Source organism: Falco punctatus (assembly GCF_963210335.1).
Source record: "Falco punctatus genome assembly, chromosome: 13".
NCBI lineage: Eukaryota > Metazoa > Chordata > Aves > Falconiformes > Falconidae > Falco > Falco punctatus.
This window is the reverse complement of record NC_137593.1, coordinates 28,829,386-28,852,346: the sequence shown is the minus strand read 5'-3', so window position 1 is coordinate 28,852,346 and position 22,961 is coordinate 28,829,386. Positions and strand designations below refer to the sequence as shown.

The 22,961-nt window shown below is 53.7% G+C and overlaps 1 protein-coding gene across 1 annotated transcript in view; it reads right to left on the bottom strand.

Annotated features, from left to right (window-relative positions):
* Nucleotides 1–22,961, bottom strand: part of LOC308072319 (uncharacterized protein) — a 31,289-nt gene extending 8,328 nt beyond the window's left edge. Inside the window, exon 1 of the mRNA XM_080408979.1 lies at nucleotides 1–22,961. This exon is cut by the window's left edge and continues 5,364 nt beyond it. The gene's annotated coding sequence lies outside the window, so the exon portion shown is untranslated.

The window sequence follows — 22,961 nt, the reverse complement described above, 5'->3', positions numbered from 1 at the left end:
CATTGCATTGCAGTAAAAAAGAGAAAATGGGCACAGCGGTCCACAGGGCGCTCAGGAGAAGATAAGGTAGCGCACGCTGCCTGCCTGTGCCTACCCTTGCGACCGCGGGGTTAGGAAAGACCCCGAGCCCCCAGCGCTGCAGCTTGCTGTGTGGCAGCAGGGTGTGCAACACCCCAGATACTGCAGGCACATGTGGAAGGGATGTTCTGCCCCAAAATGCTCTCCCCCAGCAAAAGAGCACCGCTGCAAAGTCAGACCTTGCCCTTCTCTGCTCCTCGTCCATCTTCTCCAAAACAGAGGCTGTGGAACGAGCATTCATTGGGTTGGCCATGGAGAAGACTTGCACGGCGACACGTTTCTACTCCACAGGGGAGTGTGCAGAGTTGAGAGTGGTGAGCCCTCGCCTGGGATGAGGCAGGAGGGATCAGCATCCTACGTGCTCCACCAAGGTCTTTGCCACTCTTCTTCCTTTGCGGTGTCAGGCCTTACAAAAGATGCGGTTTTCCTGGCTGGCATGCAGGGAGCAGCTGCCCTTGGGGCTTCACTGGAAAAGAGATCGCCCCATCGACCCAGACCTCCCCATGTTTACGTGGAGCAGAAGCGCTCCTCTGCCCATTCCCATCATCACTTCAATCTCCAACCATTTCTCAACACAGAGTGACCTACAAGGACATGACCTCTGAGTAGGATGGGAACAGAATTTCACTGAAGGAAGTAGTATTTTACTTGAATAAATAAATCAAGAAATCCACTTACGTGATCAGATGCCTCCTGAATTTCAGCATGGTGAGCTGGAGTGCCTTGGCTGGGGAGTAGGTGGTTATCGTCGGACTGGGAGAATGGAAAGCAAACACCCGGAGCCTGACTTGTGTGCCTGTGGCCGGTGGCCCCTCCCCAGGGGGAGCGCCTGGGACGGCGAGCCTGCCACGGACCTTCCCACCCGTGCCCTGCTCTCCAGCTCCTGCCCCAGGGAGTGACCAGCTCTGCTCCGGTGAGTGGCACGTTTACGCGGCCATGGCCTTGAGGGCTGCTGGCAGCAAGCTGCCTTCTCAGACCACTGCCATGTCATGCAGAGTGGTGGGCAGGCTGTCCGGGTGCTTGTGGCCACTGTGGGGGGTGGCCGTGCCTGTTGATGTTCCTCTTTGACCCCCCATATCCTCCTGCTCTGCTCTTTGTGTTTGTCCCTTCTTGTGTCCTGCTTTTAATTCTTGACAAACCTGAGGACAGAGATGGTTTGGTCACGAGTGTTTAGCTCTTGATAATCCCCACGCTGGTACAGCCTTTAGGTCTGGGCTGCTGAGAGCCTGTGCAGGCTGGGTCACACCTGCATGGCACGGCGCTAATCCCCTCCAGTGCAGCCTGGCTCCATCCGCCCTGGGCTGGGGCCATGACAATCCCCAGCTCCCTCCTTTGCTTCCTCTCACTGTGCTCGCTGCTCCAGGCACAGCCTTTAACCATCTGCAGCTATTGCTTAACGCATCGATGTCTTGCATTTGCCATCTGCAAACTGGCCTCCCATGTTCCCCCGAGCCAGCAAAGTCCTCACCCTGCTATGCTGGGACTGTGCTGTGCCAGGATGATGATTTTGTCCCTCTTCTGTAGCTTTTCCTCCACGTCATTCTGCTTTGAGGCTCATCCCAGCATCAGCAAGACACAGCCATGGATGGCTCTGCGTGAGCAGGGGCCCTAAGCCGAGGCAGCAGGACCACATGCTTCTCGTATTTGGGCAGCAGACCCTTTGGGCTGGGGTGGAGGCTGAATGGCTGTGATGTGTGCCATGAGGACCAGTGGCTCGGGCTGGACCAGGCTCCCATGTGCCTCCTGGCACCGGTGGGGAGGCCCCTGGCAACGTGCACCTTGCCTTCACCCATGCCCATGGGTCTCAGGAAATGCCTACCAGGCAGGTAAGTGACTTCCAGCCCAGACCTTGGCTTTCCCAAGGGACAAAGGGACCCATCTTCGCCCCTTCCCAGGCGCAGGCGGGCAGGCAGCCGTTCCCCGCGCCCTGGCACAGGCAGGTGCTGCCTCTCCCCGTCCACCTCATCAAAACCACAAGTTTACTGTGGGGCTGTTGAGTTCTCCACCCATCCTGCGCACTGGCTATCTACCTGGGCTGGCAGCTTATCTGGGGGCCTGGGGCTGGGTGAGAGCCATGGGTGAGCTCGCTGTTTGCAGGGATCAAACCCCTTTGTGCTGTTGGGACTGAGGGCTGGTGTTTCTCCCCGCTCCTTCCCTCTGCCACACCATGCCCCATGCAATCTGAGATGGATACGCCTGCATGAGGTGCCATGGCGATGTGGGGTAGGTGGCTGAGGGGTCTGTGAGCATCCCCCTGCCAGAACCCTGGGGGACACACTGTAGCTGCAGGGCATGGGGCACCTGGGAGCATCCCGAAGCTCATCCATGTGGGGGTGCCCAACAGGCTGGTCCTTGCTCCTCTTTGGTTGTTTCCTCTTGCTTGATTGTCACTTGTGGGATTTGCCACCGCTCAGCTCACTTGTTTCCCTAAGGACAAGCCTGTTTGTCCATGGAGGCCTCATGGGAGTCCCATTCCGGTACGTAATCCTGGTCGGGATCTCCTGTATTCCTGTTTGCTGCCTGGCAGCCTCTTTCTTGGGCATGACTTGACGCATCTGTGGACGAGAAACTCAAAAGGCAGAGTTGTCTGCTCCTGCTGGGATACAGTGACGCGAAGCACTGCACGTGCTCTCATCTGCCTGCACGCTTCTGGAGCCGGGGGCCGCATCTGCCAGGCCCCCACAGCTCTCTTGGCTGCTTCTGTTACCGTGCAGCTGCATCCCAGAGAGGCTGGTTTGGAGCTTGACCTGGGTGGGATTGGGCTACTGTTGTGGACCAGCACCTGAGGGCCTTGGTGGAGATGGCAGTCGTCTGAGATCACACCCGGTAGTCACACTCTCCTGCAGATGCTGGAGCAGGGGTCAAGGTACAAGCACGCAAATGTGTCTTTTGCAGGCACTTGTCTTTTGCCCTCTTGAGAAGGAAAAAGTGCCCTTGCAGGATCTGTCTCTGCTCAACAGGCAGCTGTGTCCTGCTGGGGTGACCTAACAGGCTCGTAACTTTTGTGTAGGTGTGAGGACCGTCCTGATGGTGCAGGGCTGCCCCAGCTGCTGGCTGCTGAGCATGATCCTCATAGGGCCATCATGCTATGATGGTGTGTGCACCGTCCCAGCTGGGTGCACATTGGTTACCTGGCGATGGGCTGATCTCAGCAGGAGGCAGATGAAGAGCGCCAAAGGCTCCAGTTCCTTCCTGTCCCCCATCCCTGTACTCCCACTCCTGCTTAAGATGATGAGCAAGGAGACCTCAGCTTGCCTCAAGACACCCAGAACCTTGCCATTCTCATGCAACGGCTTTTCTACTTGGATTGTCTGTGGCTTGGAGGGGCTGCTGGTGGGTTTTTCACAGCATTGCTGGACAAGCTGCACCTGCACCTCTGGTCCACTTGCAAGCCTGTAATCGTGGCTGAGGTGTAGACTGCCTCTCTGGTGAGGAGCAGAGGAGGCCTGTGATCCAGATTTCCAACCCTGGGAGCTGGACCGATTGCTGGAGCAAAGGGGTTTGCAAGGGGTTGACCCTCGCTGTAACACAACAAGCTGTCTGCCTCCCTTCCTCCGCACCTTATTCCTTTTCCTGCTAGGTGGGAACTACTCCAGTACCAAAATAACCCAGCAGACAGCTGTGTGTGGGGTTTTGTTTGATCCTGCTAAAGACAGATGTTTGCCATCAACAATGCTCCTTGCTGAGCCCCAAGGCATGAACAGCCGCCTTCAGATGGGCGGCATGACAGATCTCCTTGCAAAGCTGACGATCCAGCAAGGGCTTTACAGGCAGGAGCAGCCAAGCTGTGCTCTCCTGCAAGAGCCAGTGATGCTAAGACAGTGCTGCAATAGCCAGTGTGGGAGAAAGGCCACCGCTGCTCTCTGGGACCGTGTTTTCCTTGGCTAACGAGGTGGGGAATGATGTCCCTGTGTGTGTTGGCAAGAGGGAGGCAGCTGTAGCCTGGAGGGTACAGGCAGCCAGGGAGGTGTCTTTGCAGAAAGCAAAGATGAGGGTTCTGGGGCGGATGAGGAAACTGCTTCTGGGCTTTGCCAACAGAGGTTGGACCAGCCCCTGGGGATCTCCTGGGATGGGAGTGGCCCCCAGAGGTTTTCTTAGCAGGGAATGGAGAGGGATGGAGCTCCTGCTGGAAATGGCTCCTTAGCTTTTAAAGCCAAAGCAGAACATCTGCAAAACAAATTAAAATCTTTTTGTGTCTAATGGAAGCAGTCAATGCTCCTTAAATTCCAGGTGAAGCCATTAGCTGCAGGGTGGAAACCAGACTGCTACAGAAAAGCCATATCCAGGATTAAAATTATCCTGGGAAGGGCCAGGAGTAAAAGTACTACTGCTCTCATATTAGAGGAGCCTGGAAGACCTCATGGAAGTGCTGTGATGGTGGGGCAGACCTCCAAAGAAGCCCAGCTGGTGAGAGGGGCCAAGGAGCCCTTCCACAGGGGAGGGCTGGAGGTGGCACTGGCTGCATCTGTGGGGGGAGTCCAGGTACCTGAAGCCAGAGTCTCCCGGCCTGAGACTGTTGTCCCTTTGCCTCAGGCAGGTAGCTGGACTGAGGACCTGGAAGGAGGTTGTTGCCACTGGGATAAACCAGGGAAGGCACGTCCGATGTTGGACTGGGTCACGTTCCTCACGGGATGACCACAAAGTCCTGTCTCTTACTGTCTGGTCCCCACTGTGCCTGTGCTGCCCATGCTGCCTGCCCAGGCTCCACTGGCCCAACTCTCGTCGCATGCTCACAGCATCCCACCAGGAAACCCCTAAGCCCCCCTGCCTCTTGGTTTGGGTCCTCAGCCCTAAGGTCACCCGGTGCTGCTGCCTCCTCCCACCCTGCAAGAAGCAGACGTGCTGTGGCTGAGGCTGCTCCTCAGTGCTTCGCAGCACAGCAGTACGACCTGAGCTGGCACACGGAACTGAACCTTTGAGCCATGCCACAGCTCATCGTTCTGACCCCGGCAAGAGAGGAGCACAGCGCTGTGTGCTGCGAAGCCTGGCAGTGTGTCCCTGCCCACATCCCTTCAGCAATGTTTTTCCCTCTGTCTTTATTTCCTCCCTTTTTTTTTTTTTTTTTGTTTGTTTGTGTGTGTGTGCGCGCACTTTGCTTAAGCAAGGATTTATCTTCATCATTTTCTGCCTAGACGTGGTCAGTCTGGCCGTGCCATTTGTACCCTGGCAGCCTGGAGCTCGCTGGATCTCGCAGGCAGATGAAATGGCAAGAGGTTTGTGTGTGTCTCCTCAGCAGCGAGTCAGCCCCAGATGCAGTGGCGGATTGGGGAAATCAGGGTCTGGGACATCCCAGTTTCCTAGGTCGTTCCACAAAACCCCAATGGAGAAAAACTTCAGAGAGGGGTGAGCTTTCCCCTGACCCCCAACAAACTCTTTGTGCTTTCTGTTTGCTTTTCAGACCGGTTTCCAGACAGACCTGTTCATGAAACGACCCAACGATAATTTCTAGATTACGTTCTCTGGGGGATCCAGCGCACCACGCTATCAGCTAAGTTCAAGTTTGATTTCCGTGTTGTTTTGAAATCTATCACACACCAGACCTGCCCTTCCACTGCTGGGCAGCCGCCAGTCCATTAGCGCATACCTAAGTGGGTATTTATTTAATTTTACATTTTGCAGAGTGAGTGAGGCATGCTCATTTAATTAGTTTCTGTTTAACATTTAACAGCCTGTTGTCTTAGATCTAAACCATTGGTTCAATTCATATTAGAGTCCCTCAGCAGCTCTCCCAGGACACTGAAGTCCGCTCCATGGTGACATGCCCATGGACACCAGCTCCCCCGAAAGGATGCTCAGGGCCAACGGGAGCAAGTGCGTCCAGCTGGGGAGTCAGGAGCAAAGCGTGGAGAGAGCCAAGCTCAGGACTGGTGCTGACATGCTGATGCTGCTGGGCTGTATGGAATCCCCACTGGCACGGGGACTTTGTCCCAGAGGGGACATGGCCGAGCCTGTGGCAGTGCCAGGCAGAGCTCCTCCTGGGCCTGAAGGCTGCAGAACAGCTGGATGTGCTTGGGTTTAGGTGAGAGGCGCGCCGCTGCCTCCGGCTGTATGCTTTTCGGCTTGCGCTGGGACTTTGGCCCAAGCCATGCACTTATTTGTTCTTTAATCTCAGACACCTTATCAGGAGCCTTTGAACAACCAAACACATCTCCACTCACCTTGGGAACAGGCTTTGCCGTTTCTTGTCGGTTGGTTTTGTTTCCATGCCAGAGACCTCCGAGAGATTAGAGTGACCCCTTACAGACCTGGGCTTTGTCGAAGCCTCTGAAGTCGGCAGCATCAGCAGCGCTCAGGTGCTGAGAGACTGGTGCATGTTAGGGTGGCTTTGGCATTAGTCCAGATCCCTCAAGGCCTTGTAGGATCCAGGAAAGTCCGAACAATTCCCGATGGTTGTCCGTGTCATCTTTTCCAAGCAAAGACACCAGGTTACAAGTTACTGGGAGGACTTGCCGGTCCCTCTGTAGGTGTTTGGAAGCAGAAACGAAAGTGGGCATCCCAGCTGTGAGGTGCATGGGCTCTCCTCAGCAGAAGTGGAGAGAGGGGCAGCCCCCGGGGGGGAATTCCATGCATTTTAGTTTGCTCCCATTGCCTCTTGTCCCGTCAACAGACACCACTGGGAAGAGTCTGGCTCCCTCCTCTTCATTCCCACCCATCAGATGTTTATAGACATCTATGAGGTCCCTCTGAGACTACTCTGGGCTGAGCAGCCCCAGCTCTCTCAGCCTCTCCTCGTATGAAGGATGCTTCAGACCCTTCATCGCCTTCATGGCCTTGCACTGGACGGGACAGAGAGATAAGTGCATCCCTCTCTTGCACTGGGGAGCCCAGAGCTGGACCCAGCACTGCAGATGTGGCCTCACCAGTACCGAGCAGAGCGGGAAATGGGGCTGCTGGAGCTTGCGAAGCAGTGTTTGACCTGGGGATGGCCAGAGATGTTTCTAGGACTCTCCTAGGAGTCCTGTGCATCTGCATCTGACCTGCAGGAGTGGCTAAGTGCAGGCTCTGCAGGCACCCGGTGCCTGCAACAAAACTGTGGGTTTCATATGAAGCCTGGCTAGAAAAGCAATGTTGACGGAGAGAAGCCAGGTGGAGCAGGTGTTTACAGAGCAACTGCCTTTTGAAACAAATCAGCAGGCAAACAGGGTGGGGACCTCAGGGTCTGATGCTACCTCCTATTTATGGAAAGCAGGACAGGGTGCCCAGATAAATGTCAATGCCTCACCTGGCAAAAAAAAAAAAACAAAACAGAGTGAAATCTAGGAGAGATTTTATGGTTTCTAGGAAAGCTACAGCATTGACATGTGAGTACGAAACGGCTGCCCTAAAGGCGGAGATGTGCAAGTTACCCTGGCCTCACCTCTCACCGAGCAGTATTCCCTGGGTTATGGAAGGAAGCTGAGGCTCATCATCTGAAGATGATAGCCAGGACAGGCTACTCTGCTGGGTCTCCAAGGGGAGTATCCCTTGCATACCTGCCCTGCTGACTGAGATGTCTTTGCAGGGTCATGCCACAAAGAGTGTCCTGCCTTCTGCCCCTGACAACGAGATCAGAAGGAAAATGCTGGCAGTGGTGGAGGGTGCATGGAGAGATATTGCAAAGCGTTCCCATCAGCACCCTGCAAGGAGGGCATCAGAGCAGGGTGTGTGCCATTTGATATGAATTTAACAGCCTTTTGTCTGAGATCTCCTAAAACATTGGTTCAGTTCACATTAGAGATACCCGTGGCCATGATGAAATGTCATCACTGTGTGGGTCATGGTCAGCTGGTGTTGGAGGAGGTGTCTGCAGTTAGATCAGATCTTTCTATCTTCTCTTCGTGTCTGGGAGGTGGGATTTGAAAGTTCGCTCTGCTCTCTCCAAGTCTTAGCCACGCACAAGCAAATCTCAGTTCAGTAGGAGGAAGGATGCTGAAGTCCTGGGTTTGCGGTTGTATTTTCCTGTAGATCATGACAGCAGAGCTGCCTCCTCATACACCGAGAGCGTTAGTCCTTGGGTGAGGCTCTGTTGGGTGGGAATTTGATCATGGAGTCCCATCAGCAAGGAGGAAAACTAGCGCTAGTGTCCTTCAAGGCCTTGGAGAAGACAGAGTGCCCGACAGGGAAAAGGAAAAAGCAGTGGCTATGTGGCTATGCAGAGGGATGAACTTCAAAACAGCTATCTAGAGATCTGGGAGTTCTGGGTGGGATGGAGGACCTCTGTATGTCAAAGGCAAGGGAAAGACGGAAAACATCAGCAGATCTCCTTAGACATGGCCAGCACCACGCCGTGCTGTCAGCAATGTCCATGCATTCATATTTTTGGCTCTTCTGCGGTGATTTCCATGCATCAGAAGCTGTATCTGCTTCCTCCATTCACACCCAGCCACAGCTGGATGCTGCTGAGAGCAGCCGTCCTTCCCTGCACAAGGACCTCACACTCCAGGAGCTTCCTGCTAGTGTCAAATCTTTGCTTCCCCCCTGAGAGGAGAGTCTGGCCGGCCTTGACAGCTGTCAGCTACAAAACCCACAGCGCTCATGTCCACACCACAGCTATTCTAGGTGAGGAAGGGATTAAAAACTCAGGACTTTTTACTGCTTGCCCCTGCAGGGGTCATCAAAGCAGCGTGGAAATCACGAGTAGCTGCCCAAAGAACAGGCACAGTAGAGTATTTCCTGATCAGAGCTACTTTTCATAGGAAAAAAGCCCCTGAGGTCTGCATTTTCTATCCCTGGTTGTAAGGGAGGAATTTGTTGACATGTCCAGAATGTTTTCAGGGCAAGAAAAATAATTTTCAGGCCTTGGAAGGCTGCAGAGATGCTGAGGAAGTTCATTTGCCCCTCTGGTTGCCACCAGCACATGCTGGTCTGTTCTGGCCTGGCTCCTTTGCCACCAACCTCTTCACCCCAAGAAGGAAGGGAGGACTTTTGAAATTGAAACCCCACAGAAAGGCTTTCAGGTGTTTGTGCTGGGCCCACCAGCTTCTTGGGCTGGTCCCTGGAGCTTCCACAAGGGAGTGTGTGACACCTTTGATGTATGAAAAGCTGATGCCCTGTGCCTACAACCTGCCCCGTTGCACACAAAGGTGGGGGCTCTGCTGCTTCCTCCTTTGGCCATGAGGACTCTGAACTTGAAGCTTTCCTACAAGGGGAGTTGCTCCTTTTGGAGGCCCAGTGCCTGCTGACGGATCTATTTATTTATTTATTTATTTATTTATTTATTTATTTATTTTCACTGCTTTTGCATGCGGTGGTGACGCTTTGGTGGGGGTTCATAGCTTACGTGGGGAACGTCTGCTTAGAGAGACAGCTGTAAGTCAGGCTCCTGCTGGGGCTCTCAAGCTCTTTGTCTGGTTCTGCCACAGCTCAGCTGGTATCCAGGCTGTAGACGACACTCCCATCACTTCTCACCTTCAGGACAGTGTTGACACAGCAGGTAACCAGGGCTTGAACAGTGGCCAAGCCACTCTTCTTGTCTCCAAGACCAAAAAAGCCCCACTGTACAACACTGTCAGAAGTTTATGCTTGATTACCATATGCAAGCACAATAATTAAGCTAATTCACATGCCAGTGCCCTCTGAGACACAGCAGGTGAGTTGAGGAGCAACGAGGCGAGTCGCGGAGGGAGTGTGAACCTTCATCCTCTGCAGCTGACCCGTGGCCACCTGCCCGCAAGCTGCTGCAGGCGCTGGAGCAGAGACGGAGGCGCACAATGCGGCATTGTAATCCTGCCACGGCAGCGGGTCAGGGTGGGGGGCAGGCGGCGGTGGTACTGGTGGGGAGCTGCCACCCCCGCAGGGCCAGCTCCGGCCATTGTGTTTGAGCACGGGCTGTGCAAACAGCACCGTGTGCCAGGCCACGGCTGCCGCTGCCGTTTCTTGTTGGCAGCGGCAGGTTGGAGGTTCAGAGGGACAGATCTGGGTCCAGAGTCTACGTACGTGTGAGGAGAGCTGTGACCCATCAGAGAGGCGATGGGGTCTGGGGATGGAGAGCATCGTGCTTTGGTCTCAAGAGCCAGAGCGGGTGCTCCGTGTGGACCTGCGGGGCAGGAGGAGAAGACTGAGGTGGATGCAGCAGTGAGGAAAAGGAGCACGATCCACTTGTTTCCTTCCTGCACGCTGGAGCACAGGCGCTCTGCCCCTGCACCATCTCCTTGGCTGCCTGCCTTCCTTCCTTCCTCCTGCCCTGATGTCTCTGGTGTCCTTTCTCATCTTGCCCCTGGGCCTGGAGGGCTCGCTCCCTTCCCACAGGGTCTGAGGGTGTGTTTGTTCCAGAGGGAGCAAGTGCACAACTGCTGCGCAAATGCAGCCCTGCAGAAAGCTGAGGAAGGTGGGGATGGATCTCCTTGCGTGCCATGGGTTTGGACATGGGTGTTCTACCACATCCCGTTGGTGGACTCTCCTGGATCCAGCAGAGCAAGGGTACTCCCGGTTGCACCTCTGAAGATGATGGTGGCTCAGTGAGGGGGATGGGGTACACTGTGGGTGCATGCGAAGGCACACCCCCCCGCCACGCAAAAGCTGCCTAAACCGCTCCAAATACCAGTTCTCTGCAGATGTTAAAACATCCCCTCCTCCAAAAGCCCTGGCAGAGGCTGGGGTGGGGTAGGGGTGTTTGCTGAGCAAGCAGCCGCTGTTTGCACAGAGGGGATTCATCAGGCTACAGTCTGGTTGAACTTTGTTCTGGCGATCACGTATTACAGCTTGTGCCCCCCTCACCTCCGCTGCTGCCTTGGCTTTGGATCCCTTTCTCTGCCACGGGCCAAGGGAATGACCTTGCTCTGGGCCGTTTATTTCTATCTTTGCTGCTTTATGTTTCTTCGTCATGTTTATCCTCTATATCTTCTGCAATACGCTGACCCAGGGCAGCTGGCAGGACACCTTGGAGGGGCTCCTGTCCCACCAGACACAAAGCTGGGCAGGGTCAACGCATGCTTTGGTGCCTCTCCCTGGATGCCGTAAGGAGGTGAGAGCTGATATTTAGGAAAACAAGTAATTCTCTGCAAAACAAGGCTGAGGGAAATGCAGGTGCCATGCAGTGTTGGTCACAGCGAGAAGCAGGCAGGCACAGGGTACTTATTACCACTGTTGGTACTGGTCGTGCAGCAGAGTGGGCTCTAGACATCTTTCCCCTGTTGGAGAGAAGATCTGTGTTGAAGGGAACCAAGGGGAGACGCTCGCCCCGTGAGGCTCAGCAGTTCAACCAGCTGGGAAGCAGGGAAGAATGGAATGGAAAGCGCCGCAAACAGTCTAGTGGGACGCCACCTCCCAGGAGGAGCCATCCCCTCTTCATGTCTGCTGACCTCTCTTCAAAGAAGCAATTTCTGAATAAGGAGAATGCAAGTCCAGGTTGGGAAGAAGGTAAGAGATGAGGAACTGAGCCCCAGGAAAGAGGCACTTCAGGCTGTTTGGCATCAAAAGGAGCAAAGGGAGAAGCCATACACATACATATGGCGTAAAGTGGCCTAGGACAAATTACAGACATGAGGTCAGAACCCAAGGAATGGAAGAGCTCTGCTGGTGTCTGTGCAGCTGCAGCAGTTTCCACCAGCCTTGGAGAGTCTGAAGACCAGCTCTGGAGGTGATCTGCGTGCTCCCATGTGTGGTAGCTCCAGGGAGGAGCTGGCATGATGCCCCTCTGCAACAGCTCCCGTGCCCCAGGGAATGGATATGGGTGTTCAGAGACCTTTGGGGCATCGTTGTTGCAGGATGTGTCTCTTTCCAGATGTTCCCCAGCCAGCCTGGGAGCATTATTTTCCTTTGAACAGACCAACACCAGCAGATAGCGAATAAGGCCTTTCTCCATCTTTACATTGCTCCTTAACCTTAGCTAATCTTACAGCCCATGATCTTACAGATGTAAGTCTCTGAAAAAGAGACACATGAAATGAGAGTTTGACAACTGTGAACTGGGTAAGGGCTGAGTTAAAGAAAAAAAAAGAAAAAAAAAAAGAAAAGTGGGATCCTTCCTCAAACTGGGAACCCATCTTGCCATGTGTTAGAGCTCAATGTGCAGTCCCAGGTCAAGCCATACAAGGAGACAGAGCTGCTGTTCCTGGAGACGAGGGCTGTGTCTTGTGCCCAAGATGCTGAAGTTTGCTTCTTGGCTCAGCACCCTGCTGCTGAAGATTGCAGATGCAGAAAAGTGAGTTGAGTAGACTCAACACCCTGCTGAAAACCTTCAGGAGATGATTATGCCCCAGGTTTGGGTTAGGATACTGCCCTCTGGGTCGTCCCCTCAAGCCAAGACCCTACGTGCTAGCCGTGCATGGGCTGGGACAGGAGCTGGCCCAGTTCTGAGATCTCCATCAAGGTGTCCCGGCCGGGGGGAATGTCCCTGCCACGAGAGTCCGGCTGTGGCACATCCTCTGCGTTTCCCTCCCCCACCTCTTTTATTTTTAAGCGGTCACCTGTGACCAGAAGAAATTTCACCGTGGCTGCTGGATAAATGAGCAACCTGTACTTCAGCATTTCTGAGTACCGTAGATTTAACCCTGAACTGCCTATGTCTCTCCTTAAAATCAGGACAGCTTGTCTTGCAATCGGTTAATCCTTTAATTCAGCTTTGATTGCTGAAGGTGGGAATAACCTCCCCTAGCCACTGGGCGAGTGGGTGCCCTGTCTGAGCCACATCTGTGTCCTCTACCACTGTCCATGAGACACTTTGTGCTACCTCTGCTAGAGTGGGGTGGCTTGGCCTCTGAAGATGTCTACGCCCTGGGATAACAGAGGCAGCCTAGATTTAACTTTTAGAGGGGTAAGGCAGAGCGAGAACGTCCCTTCTTTTGGCTTCTCCAATTTATTAAGTCCTCTGTCACAAACAGAGCCTGCAAGTGTTACTAATAAAAATATGCTAATGAGTAAAAAGCTAATTGCTCTTTTGGCTTCTCCTTGAGAAGCTGTTTGCTGCTGTGCTCTTAAAACCTGTGCTAGCATCCCTCATGGCAGACAAGAAAGGAGACATGGGCTGGTAGTTTCAGCTTCCCTCAGCCCATCATCATTACACAAGTCTGATGTCCTTGACTAAAGGCCAGCCTGGTCTTTTCACGGGGATTTCCCACCTCAAGGGGAATGTGTGAGAGAAACAAATAACTTGTTTGTAATAGGATCTTCATAAAGCCTTTCCTGATGTTTGTTCATGTTATTTCTTCATGGCATGTTTGTAGAAGACGGAGTTGATGTCATCTCGGGGCTGTGGGACTCCTTCGAGAGCCAGCACTCAGTAGAGACGTTTGGTTCAAGGGGAAAAACTTTACTGCTGCCTACCAAAAATAATTGCTCAGGATAAAGCGGGATGTAAATAGACTGAAGTGTGGGATCAAAGCTCTACAAGAGAGTTGGAGCTGTGTTTGCTGTGTCCTGGTCTAACCAGGAGATAATTATGCGTTCTCTCCTATGCACCAGGGTACTGCAAGGGCTGACTGTTCCCAAATGGATGGGGACCCTAGCGTGGTGGCACAGCCAGGAGGGCAGGGGACCTGTCCATCACTGTCTCCATGCATGATGAACGGGATAGCAGCTGGGGTCAGGCCAGAGTCCAGATCTCCTGGGAAGCTGGTGGTGATGAAGCAGGTCTGGGGTTGGAATCGGGTCTGGGGACAGTAGTAGGGTCAGACACAGCCTGGGGACCACCAGGCAGGTCCAAGGCTGAGAAGTCTGCCTGGGGTCTGGGGTCTGGACCAGCGGGGCCGTGGCCAGGTAGGGTAAGAGCTGTGGTTGAGTTGGGGACCGGCGCTCCTCCAGTGCTGCTCAGGCAGGGACTGATGGGCTGAGCATGAACGGGCTCCCGGAGGCTGGTCACTGGAGGCCCTCTGTGAGGCTGAAAATGAGGGAGGATGGGGCTGTAAGAGCTAGCGATGCCTTTTGGTAAGGGATGCCTTTTGCAGCGCTGCACAGATGGCTGGTGTTTCTCCAAGGCTTGCTCTCTCTTTCTGCCCTCGGCACGTGCTCTCGGTGCACTCTGGCTGTGGTGTCCATCCAGGTGTCGCGTGGCAGAAGCGTGGCAGGGCTTTCTGCCTGTGGTGGGCACCACTGGCAGATGCAGAGGATGGGAGGAGGGTGCTGGTGGTCCTCATCTGGGTGCGTGTCGAAGGGCAAAGCCTCTGGTGGAGGGGGGAACAACAGATCTCAGCTTGGGTCTTGCTGGGCTACGGATACAGCCATGCTGAGAGCCTCAGTCACTGCCAGTGACCAGACGCCCCGAGAGGAGTTTGTTTTCCTTTTCCACTGCGATTGGAAGGTCGGTGGCACCAAGCCGTTTCTCCCCATACCGCACACTTTGTCTGTAACACAGCTGAGCATTACACCTACAGAGCACTGCCGCCTGCCCCCACCTTAGGCAACTTCTAGCAAAGCATCTGAAGCAAGATGTTTTTCTGGTTCCTTCCTTATTCTTGCAACAGGGAGCTGTTAGGGCCACGTCATGCTTTAGCTGGGCTTTACCACCCGCTGGGGCACCTGCGTGAGCAGAGCGTGTGGGCAAGGGGCCGCCGGCTGCTGCTGCGGGGGCTCTGGGAGAGGGCTGCTGCGTCCTGCTGACCACCCACCCCAGAGCTCCCCCGCTGGGACCAGCCCCAGCCGGAGACACGTGCCCTGAGGCCCCCACACCTCCGCCTAGTATTTCTGCTCCTTTATCCCTACAGCTGGAAATGCTGAGAGGATTAAAATGCCATGGGAGTCTAAAAGCCCTCAGGAGGGGGTTTGAAATCTGCTCAGCTTGGCTTTTTGCTTCCCCCCTCTCTGCTCCTCCCAGAGATCTTAATAGTCCCAAGACTTTTATTATTTTCCACGTTGCAAAACAGTAATTACTGGAAAGGACAAGGTGGTTTGAGAGCCAGGGTCCAGCGGTGCCTTCGGGGCTGTGCCAGCCCCGGGGTGACCGGGGAGTGGAGCAGTGAGGACTGGAGGAGCCATTCCCCTCGGATTTTATCTTGATGAGAACATCTTGAGGAACAACCAGGAAACAAATTCCTCTGCCGCTTGGGAGGGAGAGGGGGAACTGAAAGGTTAAGCCTGCCGGCTGGGTCCTCAGAGATCCCATGGGCAGGGGAGGTCTTTCACTGATGGCATGGTGGTCACCAGCACTGGCAGGGGTTGAAAGGTCAAGGCTGCTTGTGGGGACCTTGGAGATCCCTGGGCAGGGGAGGTCTCTCACGATGGCATGGTGGTCACCAGCACTGGCAGGGGTTGAAAGGTCAAGGCTGCTTGTGGGGACCTTGGAGATCCCTGGGCAGGGGAGGTCTCTCACGATGGTATGGTGGTCACCAACAGTGGCAGGGAAGAGATGCCCTCCCTGGTCCAGGGTCCAGTATTTAGTCACTGATGTTGTACTTAGCTACTGATCTCCAAAGGGTGAGATGTTTGCATGGCTCATGACTGCTGAACTGCCAGATCTGTCTTTGAAAATCTCAAGAGCAGAAGGAAAATTAATTTAACTAGAGTTCAAAGGGTGTCCAATAAAGACTAAGCCTTGCTGTTATTCTGAAGCCTGATTTCCATTAATTCTGTTTAATGCTGCTTTAAAATTGCGAAGTGGAAGGGAATGCTGGCCAACAGATTTTTTTGGTGGTTTCAAAACAACCACTATTAATCAGCGAGGAAATGTAATGGCCGTAAGAGTGTTTAAACACGAAGGTGGCTTCAACCAGGACATATGTAACAGCATGTAGCGGTGGTGACAGTTTAAAAATTAGCTATTGTGAGGCTCCATAGATGGACAGAGGCTTGGCATTAATGATTACCATGAGTTAACTAACTGGAAAGGAGCTGAACAGCAAGTGGTAGAGTTCAGGTTGACCCACTGGTGAGCTGACCCTTTTCCTGTCTATTTAATGCTGAAATCTTGTTTCTGTCTGGAGCGGCTATCCAACAGCCGAACACAATGCCTGGGCTCAGTGGTGGGTGGCCGTGGCAGCCCAGCCAGGCTGCCTGTGGGCTGCAGAGGTGATAAGAGGTTCAGTCCCTGCTCCTTGGGCCAGATCCAGAAGCAAGAGCTGCTGCAGCAGCCAGCCAGCATTGCTCGTCCCAGGGCTCGTGCTGACAGCGCTGCTCCACAAAGCCTCACCACATGTCTTCTCTTCTTGGTGTCTCCCCTTGCTTTCTCCATTTGTGTCCTGGCTGCTGGCCTCTGCTGCCTGCTCTCACCAGCAGCTCTGTGCCCACAGCTCCTGCAAAGTCACTCTTAGTCCACCCAAACCACCAGCATCCCTCTGCAACACACGCAGGGCAGCTCCCTGAGCAAGGCTGGCTGCATCTGCCAGGAGCTTTCTTGCTTTCTTGATGTCCCCCTGCTCCTTTGGCAGCCAAAAGTGTAAGACACAGCTGGGTGTCCCTTTGGGTGGTGGGGTGGGGTGGCTGTGGCTCACCTCCAGGTGCACCTCGTGCTTCCCACTCTTGCTCCCCACTTACTGTGGGGTCTTCTTGACCAGCTCTGACACTGTTTTGTCTTGACTCTATCCCCTCTCTGGTGACCTGGGCTCTGTGACTGCAGGAGAACATCCCCACTCGCACCCCTACTCCCTTGTCCCTGGACCTGTGCACTGGGGCTCATGTGAGCCACAGCCCCCTCCTCTCCTGGAAATAAGCCCTCACCCAGCCACATCCTCTGGGGTGGTCCAGCATCTCGTTGTGGGCACATGCCCCCGTGGAAACTGTCTGGCACATCCCACGGAGCTGGACACAACCATTTTGTGGACAGCGGAGTTGTACAACTACCTGGTGCATGTCCTGGCATGGGACCTGGGGGTCCTCTGGGAGAGGAGCCAAGGGCACAGTGGCCAGAGAGGGCAGCTGGCACTCCTGCTCTTTCTTTCCCAGTTATTGGTATTTGCTGGTTTGTTCCCACAGATCTTTGCAAAACACACGGGAAGCAGGGACGAATGTTATCAGGCCCCAGCTGCTCTATTTGCAGCTTGTCTGCAGCAGCAATGATTTTCTGGCTTCTCTTCCAAAAGCCCTTCAGGAATATCACAGCTCCCAAGATTGCACAGAGTTGCTGGTAATCCTGTTAACCTTTGGGTTAATTAAGCAAGCTGGAATCCTTCGTTAGGAGGAACAGCACTAATTACATATCTGAGAGGGTAAGTTTTGCGTGGACCGTTGGCTGGCAGAGCAGAAACCACTGCTGACTTCAACAAGGCGGGTGGGGAGTTAGTGCTGGCTTGCTTGAGAGAGGATGTCAAGAAAACCTGTTTCCTCATCGATGCTGGACCAGTTGGCATTTGCTGGAGGGGGGATGTGGACAGGGAGGATGCAGGGCAGCGGCATTGTCCTGCGGAGCTGCTGTACAAGGCACAAAGGGTCAAACTGCTGGTACCTGGCTGTCAAGCTGACATTATTTTCCAACCTAAAAATGCAAACCTGTAATGGCATGGCACGGTAAGCAGCTCCGGACAAGAGGCTACAGTCTGCAGCTGGGCTTAGTGCTCTGAGCTGGGAAGAGCAGCTTAAAACTAACAGAGAGCTCTTTGTTTGCTGTGTGCGGTTTAGAAATTATGCAATACTTCGAAGCAAATATTGGTTCAAACAACACTAGCTCCCACTTTCCAGTGGCCAGTTCAGCTCATTCCAGGTAGAAAACAGCATATTGCAACACAGTCAAAACCCGACACTAAATATTTCTCCTAACGAGGGGGGAAACTGGTTTGTGGCATTTCCTGAAAAATAAACTAGCCACAATGACTCTGGAGTTGGAGCACAGCCTCAAATTTGACCCGTAGGTCCAAACAGGGGTTGAAAGCATGTTTCTGGAAAGACTGTCACAGCTATCCAGGTATCTGTCAGACCTTGGGAGCCGCAGGGAATGCCAAGCTGGTCCCGGTCCACCATCATCCACAGACAGGGTCACAGGGCTGGCACTGCCAGGGTGCAGCTTACAGCTGCTGCCAGCCCCATGCTGAGCCAGGCACCAAGGGATGAGCGATCCCCTCTTCCAGGAGAGACCTGGCATCAGGCAGGAGGCTGGGGTTCCCCCAGGTGCCAGGTAAGCCATCCCTGCAGAAGCCCCCTGATCTGTCCCTGCCCCTCCTGAACTAAGTCACAGAAGGTTTGGGTTGGAAAGGACCTTTAAAGACCATCTAGTCCATGGCCCCTGCCACGGGCAGGGACTCCCCCCACCAGCCCAGGCTGCTCCCAGCCCCGTCCAGCCTGGCCCTGGGCGCCACCAGGGATGGGGCACCCACAGCTGCTCGGGGCAGCCTGTGCCGGCGCCTCGCCGCCCTCGTTGTAATTAATTAATTTCTTCCTTATATTAATCTAAATCTCCTCTCTTACAGTTGCAAACCATTCCCCTTGTCCTGTCACTACAGACCCTGGTAAAAAGTCTCTCTCCATCTTTCTATAACCCCCCTTTATATACCAAAAGGCCACAGCAAGGTGTCCCCGGAGCCTTCTCTTCTCCAGGCTGAACACCACCACCGCTTCCAGCCTGTCTCCATAGCAGTGGCGTTGAGCCCTCTGATGATCTTTGTGCCCCTCTGAACTGGCTGTAACAAGTCCATGCCTGTCTTTTCCTGGGGACCCCAGAGCTGGATGAAGCACCCCTGGGCAGTCTCACCAGAGGGGAGCAGAGGGGCAGAATCCCCTCCCTCGGCCGCTGGCCACGCTGCTTTGGATGCAGCCCAGGATACAGTTGGCTCTCTGGGCTGCGATTGCACAGTGCAAGTTCATGTCCAGTTTGTCAGCCACCAGCATCCCCAAGTCCTTCTCCGCAGGGCTGCTCTACATCCATTCACCACCCAGCAGCATCCTCTCCCGTCTCCCGAGATGAACACCGCTGCCAGCTGAGGGCCAGCATCGGTCTGGCGTCCACCCCGGGCTATCGATAGAGGAGCAGGGGAGATGGTCTGGGAAATGGGTTCCCATTAGGCTGCTCTTCTTGCCTTCACCTGCTGCAGCGTGACCTGTGGGCCAGGCCAGGACAAGAACCTGAGCCCAGCTTTTGTGGCTGACCACGCCGACATCCTTGTTGTGGGCAGACTCCAGCCTTCTCCCAGCCGCAAACTAGAAATTCCCATTTCTAGAGGAAAACAAGCCAAGTCTCTGGACAAACCCAAAGTCCTGGTGGGTGTATATTGCCCTCTGCCCTCACCCCATCCCTCCTAGAGGTTCTATTGATTCCTTTTTTTCCTTTTCCTTTCTTTTTCAGTGCTTTTTCTCCTTAATATCTCAAGGTGATCTGGGTCCTCATCACAGTTTCCAGCCTGGTGACCCCTGGGAACAGCATTAGCTCCAAAGGCCTCTGCTGCTGGGTAGGAGCACCTCTACAGAAGTAACTGCTCCGAAGAGGTGAGTGAGATGCCTGCATCGGTACGGTGCCTTGACTGCAGCTTTCCCTCTCCCTGGTTAATGTTTCCCCACACGGACGCACAGCCAGAGCTTGGCTCCAGCCGCCGCTCAGCTGCGTTGGCTGCAGGACACGCTCTGCCGTGACGAGCAGCCAGCACTGCGATAAAGCCGAGCCCGCACAGCCGTGCCAGTTCTAACTTTATCCTAGCCCAATTACAACAAACGTCCTTTCCTTAGGCCACAACCGATGCTCCAGTCCAGCCTCACCTCAGCCACAAACCACAGCGTACACATATAGGGTTGCAGTAATTAGGGAGATTTAAAAATAAGCAATATTATTTTAACCTCAATTTTACTTAGAGTGGGGCCGAGCCCTGTTCTTTCCTTGGGCTTCAGATGTGTTTATGCATCACCAGTGACCCGTGGTTGGTCAGAGGGTGTGCTAATTTGTATTTCTTCATCATTTACTTAATTTTTAGCAGCATCCTCTTCTGAAAACAGAACAGCCATGATCTGTAGTGTTGCAATACAACGAACTTGTGATGTGTAATAATAATTCAGCTCATTTCGTGAAGATGTACACACACTATAGAAGGCTTGATGCTTCTTTCTGGATAAAGGACAAAGTCTGAGAGGCACTGGTTTAGCTCTGTCCTTTCTAGGCAAAGCTGCCCCTGCCTGCATGAGCCAGAGCATTGACCTCTTACCTCGACAGACAACAAAAAATTCCATTGTTGGTAGGAACTGGCCTTCGTGGTTCAATCTCAGCTTAGTCAGCCAGATACATGCGTTTGGGCATGGGAGGAGCCCTCTTTTTGCTCGAAAACGTGCACCCAGGCAGTGCGGTATGGATCTAATTAGAACTTGTAGAAGCATGTGCATGTGAGAGAGAGGACCCAATGAGTGAAGAGGTGTGCATTCTCTAACGCAAAATTTGGAAAAGTAGCTGTCTGATAGACATTCAGGGGAAGAATTTGGTTGCACCAATAAGTTTCTCCTTCCTGGACTCCAAAAGGAAGGCATTTTGCAGCTGGAGGCCACCCAGAATAGTCTGGTTTTTTCTATCCAAGGCTTCCCTTGATGGGATGCACTCCTCAGAAAGGAGACCTGTTGGGTCCTTTGGAGATCGAGGGCTGGACCTTCAAGCCCAGGTGGCTTAGAGGACACATCACCAATCTGCTGTGCTTCTGCCATTGGGTACCTCCAAGCCAAGCTGTGTGTTGGAAGAGTTTCCTCTCCCCAGCGCTGCTCTGCGGCAGGGTGGAACAGCAGATCATGGCTGCAGGAGGCAGAGCTACTGAAGGAGCAGCCATGAGATGGACACATACCAGGAGATGAATGGAAATCCATCACGGAGAAAGGTAGAATTTGATAGCATCAAAAGGATGTATAGAAGCTGGTCTGTATGTAGCTGGTGACGTTCCAGATGACTAGCGGCTGGACATCTGGAAATCCAGGAGGTTACTGGTAACGGCTGGGGGACAAGAGGTAAGCAGTAAAACCTATTGCAATCCAAGCCTCTTCCTTCACCCCTGGATTTGCCCTGATGCCATCTGGGAGGACAAGGGAAAGAGGTGTGGAGTGAAAACTACCCATCATGTCACAGACATCCCCTTGGCAGATACAGAGAGTGCATTGGGGATGCAGGTGTGACTTGAGGGAAGAGAAAGGAGCAGTGGGTGGTCCATGTGAAAAAGGCTGGGAACCATGTGCAGAAGGCAAGGTAGCATCGGGCTCTTCCAGCAACTGCTCTTCTGTTGCTTGGACAGATCCTTTATGTTTTCCAAACTTTCTTCTGAGCCTTTCCCCTTCATCTGTCATGTGGCAAAAATACCTTCATCTGCTCTGGATAGCATTGTAGCTACTTCATTTGTGGAGTTAAGATGTCCAGATACTTTCACCATTATTTATGTGCTCATACGTCTTTGGTGTTTCAGTGGCACTGCAATTTCTAGGCTCTCTGAGGTTATCTATTAGAAGCCACATTTTTTAACAAATCAGTAAAAAGCTATGGAAGGAGTGTGTGGGACAGCCTCCTGTGAGCCCTTGTGCCTCTTCTTCCCATGGATGGGGACATTGCTAAGGCTACTCTGAGCAATGTAAGGATTGGGAAGACCCATGGGGAGCTGGGGATGGATTTCAGTGGCATCTAATGTCTCGGTGGAGGAAGACCTTGGAGGGTTACAGTTTGCTGGAGTAAATACGAATGGGAGATCTTTTAAAAGGGAAGGAAGGCTTGTGGTAGGAGCAAGTCAGTCCCCCCGCAGTTGCAGTGTGTTTGGAGATGCTCTGGACACCACGAGTGCTGCTCTTCTGGGAAAGCAGGGGATGAAGGGATGAGGAAGAGGAACAAGCTGTGCTGAAGGAACTGCTAAAGGTGATTTTTTATAACCAGCACGGCCGTGAGTGCCTCTCACTCAGCCTGCAGGGACCTCCAGCAGCCAGTCACAGGTAGGGCAGGTGCCACAGTGGAGGTGGTCACTGTAGAAGGCCAGCAGCCCCCTTCCCTGGGTCACTTTGTAGAGCCATACCCTTCACCTGACACTGGGCTCCCACCTGCACTGAAGTCACTCTGGCCACCCCCACCCGCGCTGCATGTTGCTGCCTTGCCCTGAGACTGCTGGGAGGATGGAGAAGAGCCAGCCCAGGGAGCCTCCAGCCAACCTCCGCCAGGACCGTGCTGTGGGCAAACCCGCGGCACTGCCGTGCGGGGGCTGCAGGCGACAGGGGAGGAAGGACCTGGGCAGGGCACCCAGATCACACAGGGAGGCTGGTGTTCTTGAGGGCAAGCCTGGGAGCTGGACCTCGCTGCTGGGCTTCCTACAGCACTCTTGTAGCTTGTGTCAGGCAGACATGGTGGGCGTCCCTGCTGTCTAGGGATGCTGCTAGGTCTAGTGGGCTAGCCGATGTGGTGCAGGGGCTCTCATTTAGTGTGCACATACCAAAGTCAACCTGAAGCTGGTCTTGTAGCCTGCAGCAAAAGTTGGGACACTGAGCCAGGGACAGCATCATGAAGGCAAATCTTCATAAATTGAGCCTTGCCCCAGTTGTCCTGGCTGCAGGGAGATAAATCAGGAGTGATACAATTGGATGGAGAGGTTTTAGAGAGGAAGGGGGAGGAGGGTGACTGCTAATTTCAGCATTTCTTCCCAGGTTCATCCCAAGAACTTGGCAAAGATGCAGCGTGATGTTTCCTTCAGGCTGCAGGGCACTTACCGAGCTGTCTGGTCACTGTCATTGAGTTTCTTTGCCTGTGCAAAGAGCTTGCCAGATCATGTGTAAGGATCATTAACTGCCTTTCAACCCCATTGCCATTGCCAAGAGAGCGCGAGGGAGTGGACAGGCACTCAGGGCGCTGCAAGCCAAAGGGCGATGGGCATGAGAGCAGCAGTTACTGGCAAATGTGCAAAACTCAGGGCTGGATCCAGCAGGGACTTTCTGAGATTAGGCTGGGCAAGGCAGGGGGTGTCTAGCACAAAGAAAACAGCCTCTCCTGTGGTGTTTCAGCCCGCAGGGGAATTCAAATGTCACAACTTGGGAATTTTCCATTTGAAGCCCCTTGTAAAATGAAAAGCACCTTGCCCTGCTCTGACTCCTACCTGCAGAGGGGTTCAGTGCCAAAG